This window comes from Photinus pyralis, unplaced genomic scaffold (assembly GCF_008802855.1).
Source record: "Photinus pyralis isolate 1611_PpyrPB1 unplaced genomic scaffold, Ppyr1.3 Ppyr1.4_LG8, whole genome shotgun sequence".
Taxonomy (NCBI): domain Eukaryota; kingdom Metazoa; phylum Arthropoda; class Insecta; order Coleoptera; family Lampyridae; genus Photinus; species Photinus pyralis.
Window position 1 is genome coordinate 11,344,630 of NW_022170819.1, and position 13,005 is coordinate 11,357,634.

Sequence of the window (13,005 nt, forward strand, 5' to 3'; positions counted from 1 at the left end):
GCCACGTATTCCTCGGATTCCATTAAATTCTCGGAGATCTAGGAATTTTTACGAACATAATTTTTACAATACTATGGATTTCTTGGGATTCCTTCCTTGGACTATTCGAGTTTCTGGAGCTTTTTGGGTTTTAGAACTGTTGAGTTCTGCGGATTTTTGTATGAACTGAATTGGATTCAGAAGGCCTCGTCGTTTTTTGTCGCATTCCTGGGATTATTTGGCTCCATCGTATTCTTGAAATTTAGGGACTCATATTTCCAGCATTCACAACGAACTTCCCAGGCGTGGTGAGATGTTTAGGATTGTCGGTCTATGGGATCATAGGCTTTAAGAGTACTTGTTCTTATGACTCATTAGCGTATTTTCCTCAAAGTGAATTTGTCGTCCGTCCGTCCGTTCGTCACACGTACTCCTTCTACACCACTGAACCGATTTGGGCAATATAGGGCTCATTTGAAATGTCTTGGTCCAGGGATACCGTGCATATTTTTGGTTTTGCGAATGCGAAATGTCAAAAATTTGGATTAACGAATGTGCAATGCTAACTTTTTTATTTATGAAGATATTTAAATGAAAATCCTAAATTTTTCAAAGAATCCCAAGTAATGCAAAACATCGTAAGATCAGAAACTTCCATAGTACCCCAGGAATAATCCAATATATCAATCCAAAGACGCATCCATCGATTTCCAAGAACATCAAGAATCCCAAGAGTCCGAGCAAAAAATCCAACGAATTGCATGTATTGTGTGCAGTCTTTAAATTATTTGCATTCCTGGGATTCATCGGATTACTTTGAATACTTGGATTTCATGGAATTTGAACTCATGATTAATAGATTTCTCTGGTCATATAGTTATCACCGGAGTCAAATTTTATCGACTCTTTCTCTTTGTATTTACGGGATTCCTTAGATTCATTGCTAAGGTGTCGTATCAATTTTCCTAGAATTCGTAACATCCTAAGATCATTACATTCGTAGACTTAGTAGGATGTTTAGCATTCTTGCACTGTTGTAGCATGATACTCAAAAATTTTAAGGTTGTTTGAATCCTTAGGGTAAGTAGGTTCATTGTACAGGTACGTTCTTAGGATTTTTATTATGATTATCCTCACGCTTTATATTCTTTGAATTTTTCAAATTCATTATATCCCTGGGATTCCTTGCAGTCACTGGATTCTTATGAGTCTATAGTTGTTTGTGTGTTTCTTTAGAAAATTTGTATCCCATGGATCTACTGTATGGGAATAGATTCTTTGCATTTTTTAGATGCTTTGGATTTTGTGGATATTTACTTGGAGGTCACCAATTGCTTGGATTTCTGGAATTCTTTAGATTATTAGGGACCGTTCAATTTTTACAGGTCGTTTCGATTTTTACCATTACTTTGACCCTATGGAATCCTTGGAAAAATCATTTTTACAATACTTTGGATTTCTTGGATTCAAGCTTCGGGAGCCTTTTGGGTTTTAGAATTTTGTTAAGTTCTGCAGATTTTTGAAATATCTGAATTGGATTCAAAGAGTCACAACTACCTTACGATTCCCACGCTTGTGAGATGTTTAGGATTATCGGTCTTTGGGAACCATCGACTTTAGGAGTACGTATTCTTTTTTTTCTTTTTTTCATTACGATTAAAATACTTTGGATTCCCCTCAATACCGTAAAAGGTTTTGCTCTTTGTATCTATTCTTTGTATGCTTTGAATTCCTTACCTTAAGTTATTCAAATTCGTATGCTTCCTTTGGTTCCTTGCACTCTTTGGATTATTGGGATACTTAAAATCTTTGAATTTATTCTTTATACTACGGACTCTTCTTCGAATTTTTTCAATTTTAGCGACCTTCCTGATTCCTTAGTTTCTGTATATTCATTGGATTCCTTGTATACTTTGTGTTTCGTGGCTCCTTAGATTCTTTTGATTCCTTAGTTTCTTTGTAAAGTTAGGGTTTACGTGAAATCTGGGATTTCTTTGATTTTTTGATTCCGTGGAAATCATGAATTCATGGTATTCTTTAGATTCGTTAAAATCTTCGAACTCTTAGGCTAGTTTGGGTTCCGTGATATCCCTGTATTGCCGGATTCTTTGTATTCGAAGGATTCTACAGATTCTTTGGGTCCTTTGCATACGTTGTATTCAACGGATACCAAGTATTCCAAAGGCCCATATTTTCTGACGTGTCAAAGCCTATTTTTGGTATACGGACAAATAAAGATTGAAAGGTTCCAGTGAATCTTAGGAAGTTGTTTAGATGTTCAAAGATTTGGAATTCTTGGATTTTTGGAAATTTCTTTCTGTTGCCACTTTTGGCATTGTTCTGGTAACATAGGTAACAAGACTCTTAGAGTGTTATTATTGGGACATTGAAAACTTACATATCTCCAGGTGTCATAGGATTCTGAGTATTCCCAAAATTCACAACAGCCCATAAATTCCTAGATTTAGTGGGATTCTTTAGAGTTATTCTGCTACGTGTCATCATTTTTACGTTAGAAGATGTAGATCAGGGTTCCCAGCGAGGGCGGTACCGCCTACCAGTGGACGCTGGAGTAATCCAGGGGGGCGATAGGGGTGCTCGGGGATAAGTCGAGGTCGTTGAGTATCTACATACAGGGGGATGGTCAGGTCACGGCATAACTATGAACGCACTTTACTTGAATTAAATCATTTCGAATAAGCATAGCATGTGCACGTCTATACAGGGTGGGTAAAAAGTAATGGAATAAGTTCTCCTACTAAAACGCGAGGTATTGAGGCAGAGAATCTCAATATATTAAAAGCTGCGTGCGTCAGTGTACCGAAAATACTACAGGAGGGGGGGGGGGGGGGTAGCTATTTATTGCGCTTCAGAAAAGATGGGAATCTATGATCTAGATCATTCGTGCAGATTGGGTTCTTTGTAGGCTTTGTATTACCCGAATTCGTGGGATTTGTGTAGATTTTTTGAATTGCCGAGATTCCCTACATTTCGTTGTTGATGTTCTTGGATATGGGGAGAGTCTTCAAATTCGTTGATATTCGACGGATTTGTCTTTGGATTTATTTCCTAGGGTTATATGAAATTTTTTGACCTTAAGGTGTTTTATATTTATTGGGATTTTTTGAAAAAATTAACAAAACTTGATTAAATTAGTTGTATTGGCTTAATTTAGCTTTTGATCTTTGATCTTTCTAAGATTTTTATAATAATTTGTATTCCTTGGAAGCTTATGAATTGATAGATTAAATTCTTTGTCTGTTTGGGTTCTTTGAATTCTTAGGATTCTTTAGATTCTTTAAATTTCTCAAATTCAATATATCCCTGGAATTCCTTGCAGTGACTGGATTCCTATGATACTTTTTTCTTTTTTCTAAGTTCTATATCGTAAGACAAGTTGCTGACAGTATGCGGAATGCTGAGAATGCTCAATGTAGTCATCCCCCCTTCCAACAATGGAACAACTCAAGAAAATAACGAACTCATATACACATGTCCATGTAGAGCTCGAACTAATATTTTGGCGCATTTCACGCACACAATACAGCTTTAACACTCATCGTCATATTAAAAAAAACGTTGCAACGTTTGTCGCCGCTCTGACGGCCGTAATAAAGATATCGTTTGCCCTTTTTTATGGAAAGGTGGTCTACATCACTCTTTAGGAAACCATGTCTATCCACATCTATGACAACGGTTTCCGTGACGTCACCCACCGCTTTATTACGGTCGCTATATTACGGTGCCGTCATTCTAGGAAACCGTAGCCTAAAGAGACTAAAATATTCAATGATCCTAACACGCTAACAACGATAATATAAATAAGCGTAAGAATTTTACGACAATGGTTACAACAGACCGGGAATCCTAAATATCCTGGGAATCCTAACAATATTGCAAATCCTGGGAATGCTAAGAATCCTAAGTAAGTAAGATACATACCCATGGTCATTATGACCGCTTGGGGGGTTGTTGCTGCCTTATTAATTTTATAATAAAGAAACACACAGTTCTAGAAATAGTAAGTTATTCGTAGAATCCTAATACTTCAATTGATTCAAACAATCAGATGCATCACATAATCCAGGGGATCCTTCGGACACCGCAAAGATACAAGAAACAGTGCATTATAATTTATAGGATCCAAGAAACTCCAAATACCGGAAGAATTCAAATATCAAATAATAAAGCATATCGAGCCTATCCAAATTTTTCAATGAATCCAAGAAAGCACAAAGAAGAATCATACAAAAATCTTCGCAATCCAAAAACTTCTAAAAACCAATAAAAAAGGTTGCAAGCTTTAGATCCTCGAGATTCCTTGGATTTCTTTTGATTCTTCAGATACTTTGAGATACATTGGTTTTATTTGATTCTGTAGATCCTTTGGATTCTGATTCCTTTAATGAGATTCTTCGAATTCTTTAGGTACCTAGGTTTCTTTAGACACTTAAGTTTGGATCCTACGGACTCTAATGGTTGATGGAGTTGTCAAAGTGTTCTCATTCTGCAGCCATTGGATTTTTTAAGATGCAATGATAAGCTTGTGATTGGCTTGTGATAACGTAGGATACTTTTGATGTCTTTGGATCCGTATTCGCATCTTTCACTGTGAGGAGTGAGGACGTATTTATAAAACTGAATGTTATAAAAGTGCACGACAAATTCACTTGGTTTCCAATTGTCAGATTTCTTTCCAACATATTTGGCTCCAAATCTAATATCGCTGGCAAAGGTAGTATGAACCTCGTTCATCTGCATTGCGATTAATATACTGAGAAGCGCGCCTCTCATGCGAAATCACAGCTGGCGCAAATTTATTTTTTCAATCAATCGGTGAATGGGGGATATTAATCGCGTTCAATGAATAAACGCCGCGACACAGTGTAACGAGCACACAACAAATGTGTTTCGACCGTTGTAATTCCATTAAGAAAATTAATAGCACAATAAAATGCCGGCTGCGACAAATTATTTTAAAACAATCCCCGTTCATAATGATTCATTAAAATTGAATATATAAAGTTAAAGGGGTGCCGAATACAATTGGGCGAGGGGATGAATATAACACAGGTATCGGAAATAATTTCCCCAATGAATGATAATTTATCTAAATTCGCGAGCCTGTCTCCATGACTACGGAAGCAATCTGCCCGCTTAATAATGCGATAATTAAGTCTACCCCTTCGGGATGTAACACACACCATTTCCGTTCACCGCCGCCGCCGCCGTCGACGTATTAAATTTTCGAATTTTGTTTACCTATCATTAGTAGCGAGACAGTAAGATGATCTCGTCCCGCCGGCCTCATCGCCCCCAACGCCGTACCGACGAGAACGCAGCAAACCGCCACGACCGCAATTAAAGCAATAAACCATCTTAACGATCCAGGTTTCCATGCCAGTAATCCGCAACAACTCTTCGGCGGTTCCTCCGAGTACCTCGATCTGCAAAAGAAAATAATGCGTTAATTGCGTTTGCGAAAAACGATCGAGCTGCTTTGATGAGAGCCTTTTACGACATCGAATTTTAGTAATGAAGGTATTGGGTGTCGTCGTCGAACCGGCTTTCATTTTCACCACAATTTCCTTAATGGCTACAATTTTCTTTAGCGTGCCGCATACTAATTTCCTATTGCAAGATTTTAACGACGCTTTCAATGTACTGCACGTAATAAATGGACGAAGTATCCGTCCGGTCAAGGTTTCCTACACGTAACGACCTTGTCAATGTGTGTAAACAAGTTTCTTTTTTTTAGTTCAAAATATTTCATAAGTGATAATTATGGTAAGGTGTGGTATAATAATGGAGGGGCGTTGTTTGTCATACTAATTTAAGTTATATCATTCAGATCAAAACTATGCCACTATCATAAAGTAAATCGTTAAAAGGAATTGTTTTTCCAATTTTGAAATAGGCTACTTTTCAATACCACCTCATCTAAACAGTTCAAGGGCTTAAATGAAAATAATCAGGGGCGCGTATCGTTGCAATCCCCACCAATACGATTGGAAAATACTGTTGTTTGGTACTAACTTGTACTGTAAATTACAAATTTTGTACCACTGTAACCGATAAAGCCAATCTGTAGTGGAGTCGCCACAATCCGAATTACGCAGATTCATTACACACTTTTGCACCACAAATTTTAAATTTTTTTTGTATAAAGTATTAATCGATTAATTTTAGAAATTTGCATAATAATTTTTTTAACTAATTTTAATATTCTTAAAGGAATCGACCTATGAGCAATATTTTAATGAACAGATTTTGTATTGTATTTATTGATAAGAATGAAATCCAAACAAAGGATTTTGATCATGTTGTTTCATTGGTTAAAATTTTGCATTTAGTACAAGTAATATTTAAAAAAAACACAGAAACCGTTGCATAAATAACGATTTCAATATTCCTTGAGCAAAATGAATTAGATGGATATCGAAAATAGGTACGTAAAATTTCCTCCTAAGGTATCCACACAAAAACGTTTTCTCACCGAAATCGATCTATAAGTAACGACTTTGACAATTGTTTAACTTGTTATTTAGGCACAGTTATCATTTAGTCAAGATTTTCTTGGCCTTCGCCTTTTAAAGTGTTAAAGCATTTAGGTTCCCCAAGAGTATTCACAATTTTGCAAGGGTATCCAAAGGCCTAAAAGTGTTTAAAAAATTCGCTTCTAAGACTGTTCAAGGCCCTTTGGAGCTTTGTAAAATGTGTTACAGTCTGCTAGAATCATTTAAAGGGTCCTCAAGCGCAAGCGCCTTTCAAAATTTTCAGTAACCTTCAAATGTTTCTCATAGCCTTCTAGATGCCGTTAGTCTTTAAAACGATAAGGGATTTTAAAAATCTTCAAGTTTTCAAAACTCAGGAAGGGTCTTCTTTAAGAGCACGAGAATTCTTTATTGGTCCCTTATTAGTCTTCAAACGTAAAATTTAAGACCCTTCAAGCGGTTTTACTCGTAGTTTTACTGAACCTGAAGGTCATACTTTACAATTTAAGTATGTACTTTCGGCTTGAAGACCTTTGCTCTCTAACCTTGAACTTCAAACCTATTCTTCAAGCTTCCCACTTCAACCTCTGTATTCAAGTAATCAATTGTAGAGCAATTCATTACGACAATGGCAAAGATAACCAGCAAGGTAAACTAAACAGAGGTTACCCGCACGTTTGCGGCTCCGGTATTTCAGATAATCATTTGCGCAATTTAAACAAGTAAATGTTACAATGTACATAAACTGAGCATTCGAAAATAAATAAATTATAATATACAGTTGGTATTTCATAAAATGGGGACCGCACGCTGGAGGTCCTACTCCAACTGAAATACAAATGGCTCTCTTTTACAGTTATATTATATTAATGAAAAATTCCCCCAAAATAACAAACCGCATCTTAAGTGAGTTTCAAAACATGAGACGTATGTCCTCTTTAAGGATCCTGTGGGTTTCGGGTTGCGATATAGGTAAAACAAATATAGGTAATTAAAATAAAATTTATGATATAACATAAAAAAAACGTGTTTCACCTAATAAAGAATCCCATCAAATATTTTGACCTCGGGAAGATATCAACAATCCCCACTCACGTAAATACGTTTAGATATATAATTTCGGCAATTCTATCTGAATGGCTTCGGATATTGCGCTTCAGATTTCAACATCTTTCAAGATGGTGGCCGTGGGGATTTCCCCGACGAAAAAAGTCGATTATTGTTACAGCTTTATCTAAGAACGTAAGAACCCTCAAAATTCTGTTTTTATAATTTTTTTTAGAAAAGCGGTTCAATTTTAAACTGAAGCACAGAGGCTCTTTTTTCAGCGGAACTTTAGAATCGACTAGCCATAGCTATAATTTATTTAGGGGAGTTCCATCTGAAATTTTAAAAAATATGACATTTGGCCCTGCATTTGGCCAATTAGAAATTTTCTTTTTGAAATATGTGAACGTGGAAGAGGTTTTACAAAACGTAACCGCCTGCGCGATTTAGTTTCTCTGAAAAAAAATTCAAGAAACGGCTAAATTTGGAGGAAAAAAGGTTATAGCCGCAAAATCGTTAAAGTTAAGGAGATATGTCACATAAAAGATGAGTACTCTTCAACCAAATCTGAGGTATTCTATTTAAAAAAAAATTAAGTTTGATACGCCACTGGAATACAGTACATGGTGACCAGAAATATTTTAGAATGGTGACGTTAATTGTGTATAATTTTGCTTCTGCATTTTTGTCGAAATCTTTATGGTAAAGGAATTATGATCCGAGGGGTCTGTATAATTTAGAATAGTTTATTAACATCTTAGCAGAGCCTTTTAGGCCCTTCCCAGAGATATATAAAGCATTTGCAGAGAATAAGGATTTCCCTTCAAAAGTTACTGACTGGAAAAGTATCAGAAAGGTCTCGTTTCTGGAAAGCACGTAATCGATAGAAGAGAGGCAATCCTTCCAAACGCGTTCCAGGGTCTTATAAGGGCATTTCACAGCTTTTTGTAAGCATTTATTTATTTATTTATTTATTTATTGATTTATTTATTTATTTGGCCAGACACAGAATGCAAGCATTCCAATTACAGGGCACTGGGATTCTGTACTTAAGCTAGAACATCGAACTTACGATCTAATCTGACTAATTAATTCATTCAAAGAAATAATTAATAAAGTATTATTTTCGATGTGCAATGAATTTCTCCATATTTTGGAACGTTACTGTTTAGTCAATAAAGAATGTAAACCTTTAGGTGGTAACGTTGTATTTATTATTTTCTTATGCGCGCATAAATTCGGGTTCGTGACAAATTGCTACTAATTACAATAAATTCCGACGCGAAGAAAGACTTTTCGTAGCACGAGTTACGAGTAATAAAATTTACGCGAAGGAACGTTTTTGAGTCGGTGATTTGCTTTTAAAACCAAACCGCAAGTAAATATACTGATATATTGAAAGTCGCCGTGGTAAACAAAGAAGTTTTTTTATCGGATAGCCAACAGTAACGGCGGGTTAAACGCAAGTAGAGTAACGTCTTGTACATTGTGGGATAAATAAAATTTTTTATACAACAGCATACGGCAAGACAATTAATCGGTGTATTTCACTTGCAACAAGACTTAGTTAATAAATTGGGAAAAATTAATATCAACACAGTGAGAGATTGGCATTTTATTCCTTACCATAATCACGATCTAGAGTATTACTTTAGCGAAATCGAAACCGGTTTTCTCGAATTCGCAATACGCAGTGATATTTTTGTTTTGCATTCATCACGTAGTCAACTGTACTAATAAAGCGGTCTGTCTCCATATATATATAAGAAAAGATCACCAGAAGAGAATCTTATCCAATACCCACGTCAACTACATAAGTTATTTTAAATTTTTTGATTTGTATAAAGTAGTAGTTTAATATTCTTAAAAGAATCGACCTATGAGAAATATTTTAATGAATAGATTTTGTATTGTATTTATTGATAAGAATTAAATCCAAACAAAGGATTAGGATCATGTTGTTTCATTGGTTAGAATTTTGCATTTAATCTGAGTGTCCTTTGTCCTTTGGTTGGATTGAAATTGTGTTTAGTATTCAGGGGTGCATGTATATTCTTAAACAAGAAAATGTACCAGTAATTCATTATGTTGTAAACATCAAATGTTTAGAAAAGTATTTTTAACGAGCGACAAAAAGCGAGTTTATGATTTTGGAATTTCTGTCCGCCCGTCCGTCTGTGGGCACGATAAATCACAAACGGTTTGGAATTTTCCAATTCTGTTTTTAGCAATAGGTAGTCAAGGGACTAATTGATTAAACTTTGGTCAATATTCGTCAACCGGAAGTGACTTTGTCGCTCGTTGTCTATATTGGTGCAGTTTATTTCTGTTATTGTCGTGATCATAAAATAGGCGTTTTTTTTATTTCTTTTTATGAGCCAAACCACTATTTTACATCCAGGAACGTATCAAGAAAAGTGAAATATGACCGCCTTTTGTTATCCTTAATATACAGGGAATTTTTCTTAAATGTATACATATGGGCTATGTACACTTAAAAGAAAAACGGATCCCTGTATGTAATCAACTAAAGTCATATGCGTAGTTATTCGAGTTTATACCAAGGTATTAGATTTTGAATTTCAGGCTTTGAGAAGAGATAAGGGCCAAACTTCCGCAAGGTAAGGAATATAAACAATTTTTATTACTGAGCTAGCCGTGGGTAAATTAATTGTCATATTGAAATTTTAGCCAGTGCCGTAGCGGTTCAATTTCACTGTATGAAAGTGAGGTTTTCGACCATTGTACAAGTAACTAAGTCGTTACATCTTCATCTAGAATTCAAAACGAAGCATCGTAATGAAGCGACCGATTCGTATATTGGATTAAGGCGGCGTTTTTCTCAAGATTACAGTGGTGAAGTCAGAAAATCAATTAAGGGTTGCATTTTACAAATCTTTTTAAATGGAACAACGTGTCTATTTTAACATATTTCAAAAGAAAAGGAAGGTGACGGTAAAAAATCCTTAATACATGTTACACGCGTTAAATATTAAATACAAAAAAATGCGCCCACAATAAAAAAAATTGGGGAAAAAAGGGAAAAAAACCTATATAAATTAACCAAACAGTATAGATTCGACCAAGAACACAAGAAAGCATACTCCGAGGCATACGTCCTACGACATCAAATGTATCAGCATTGCGGATCCGTAGCACTCCCTTATACAGAATCCACCCCTAAAGGACACATGGTAACGCTTTACTTTTATCTTTCCAACTGGAATCAGATCGAAAAAAACTTCCAATTCTTTTACCACTCAATTAAATATGAGGATAATTCCCAGAAGCTCGATCGAAATATTAATATAAATCGAAAGTTAATTTTTGATCGCCCGACCCTCACCTAAACACTCCTGCATAATTAAAACACTTTTAAATTACCGCACACTTTGCACCCGTAACGAAGTTCCGCTTAAAGGACTGAAATGAAGTGATCTTTACTCGACTCCCAACTTCAGATAAGTTTTCAAGATTTTCCTTCAACTGTTATCGTTCTTTTATTTTCGAATATATGTGTCTTCGTTAATCTCTTCCGGAACCTAGCGGAGCGAATTTGTATTCATAAGAAGTTTCGTTTAACTTTGCGGTTCGGTTGTACAAAAATAAAACATTGGCTTTGGAATATGTTATCCATTTCGAGTCAATTAGGACACTCCATGAATTGGTGACTTAATTATACCCGGGAGTTTTAATTTTCTCTCTTAAAGTAATTTATAGGGTAAACTTAATAAGGACAGTTAGGGTGGGAAGACGAGTGCTTTTTATAAGCTAATAGGGTGCTCTGAGACCGGTGTCAAGTGGTACTCTCGACAACAACCTCCATGAAGTACAACACCCCCGAGACTCATCGCGCTAAATTATAACACGACACATGGCGCACCCGATCAGGGCCGGATCGTGGAGTTCGATTTATATCTTCTGTGCGAATATAAATTGTTACTGCAAAAAAGGATTCCGCATCGGAATTAATCGTAAATAACGCAAAGTGCGGACTTCGCCAAACGTCCCTCCCCGCATTTTTTAAACCTGACACGATAATGAAAGCGAAACGAAAATAGTGGCACACTATTATTTCGTGCCCCAAAATTTAAGATCTCTCGAGGCAATAACCGTAAGTTTAATGGATACAAGTAAACTAAAGAGGGACCCAGATGTTCCCGATACTTAAACTCGGAAGCTATATTTTTAATTCGGTTTTTCTCTCTTTTTCACTGCTCAGCTTTACGATTAAAAACGTTCCGAACTAACTGTTTAATTAATTATTATCCGTCGTCCTCTAAAATACGAGCCTGTGCGAGAAAAACTAAATTTAAATAAGTGTTCCCGTTGTAATTTAGTGGAAAAACAAATTTATAGCCTGAACATGACACCGAGATTTTTTTTGTTTAAAATTTGTAACATACTCAATTAGTCTATGTGAGTTATTTTTTTTTTTAAAAAGCATTTGGCTTTTAATTTAAATCGATCTCTGTTGGCCCATGGGGAATCTCCCAGCAACGGTTGAAATTCAAGCTGCTCAGGCTATGGTGACAAAGAAACACATCCGTTGTTGAAATTGCGAACAAATTGGTCATTTCCAGGCTCGATGTCGAAAGGATCATGGGAATCCGAAGCACGTGGATTTCAGTGGTGCGGAAAGGTATTGCGAGGCCAGGACAAGCGTTTGAGTTGTGTGCGAACGTTCGGGAGCGATAGCGCTATCAGTTCTCGCGCGATAAACCCCGATTGAAACGGGGTTAAGTGCATCGCGTTAGGGAGTGTCATACGCGTATTTTGACACTCCACTCAGGGGTGCACGAACCACCCCCGCGCGACACCACCCCCAGTAGGTTTTTGCTCTACGCACTGAACAGTGATAGGACACGAGTGTATATAATAGAATCAGTTAAGGGTAGTATTTAGGATAAACACGTTTGCTTGGAGATATATTAAGGGGCATAGTGGCTCCATGGACTTTTTGTAAGCAGAGAAGTGCTCGGGGATAGTGCGTAATCCTGGCAGGGCTTCGAATGCTAACGTTGCGAGATTTCTCGGAGGAATTGAGCGAGGGGGAGGACTCCACCCAGAAGACCAAGACTATTTCGAAGGCGGCAGCTGAGTGTAGGAAGACAGAGCCGAAATGAAGAGCGGAAGCGACAGTGACACGAACTGGTTTCTAAATATCAAGACAGAAACGCAAGTGCGAGAAGAGGAGTGGAGCAGATTCAGTTACCGTTTCCCTAGGTCGTCGATGAACGAAAGCTATTCGGAAAATGCAGACAAAGGAGGCGATACTAGCAGCGGAGATGCAAATGAGTAGTAACAAGGCAGTCACCTTCGTGGGAAAGTGAACCAAAACGAATAAAATTCTGAAAGGATTAATCAAGCAGATCAGGAACGCATTTTACAAGCTGGAAAACCACCGTTTGGTGGTAGCAAACAAGTGATCCAAGTACATGGGTGGCCTGAAGGTAACAGCTGTTAAGGATGTGGAGATCCACGG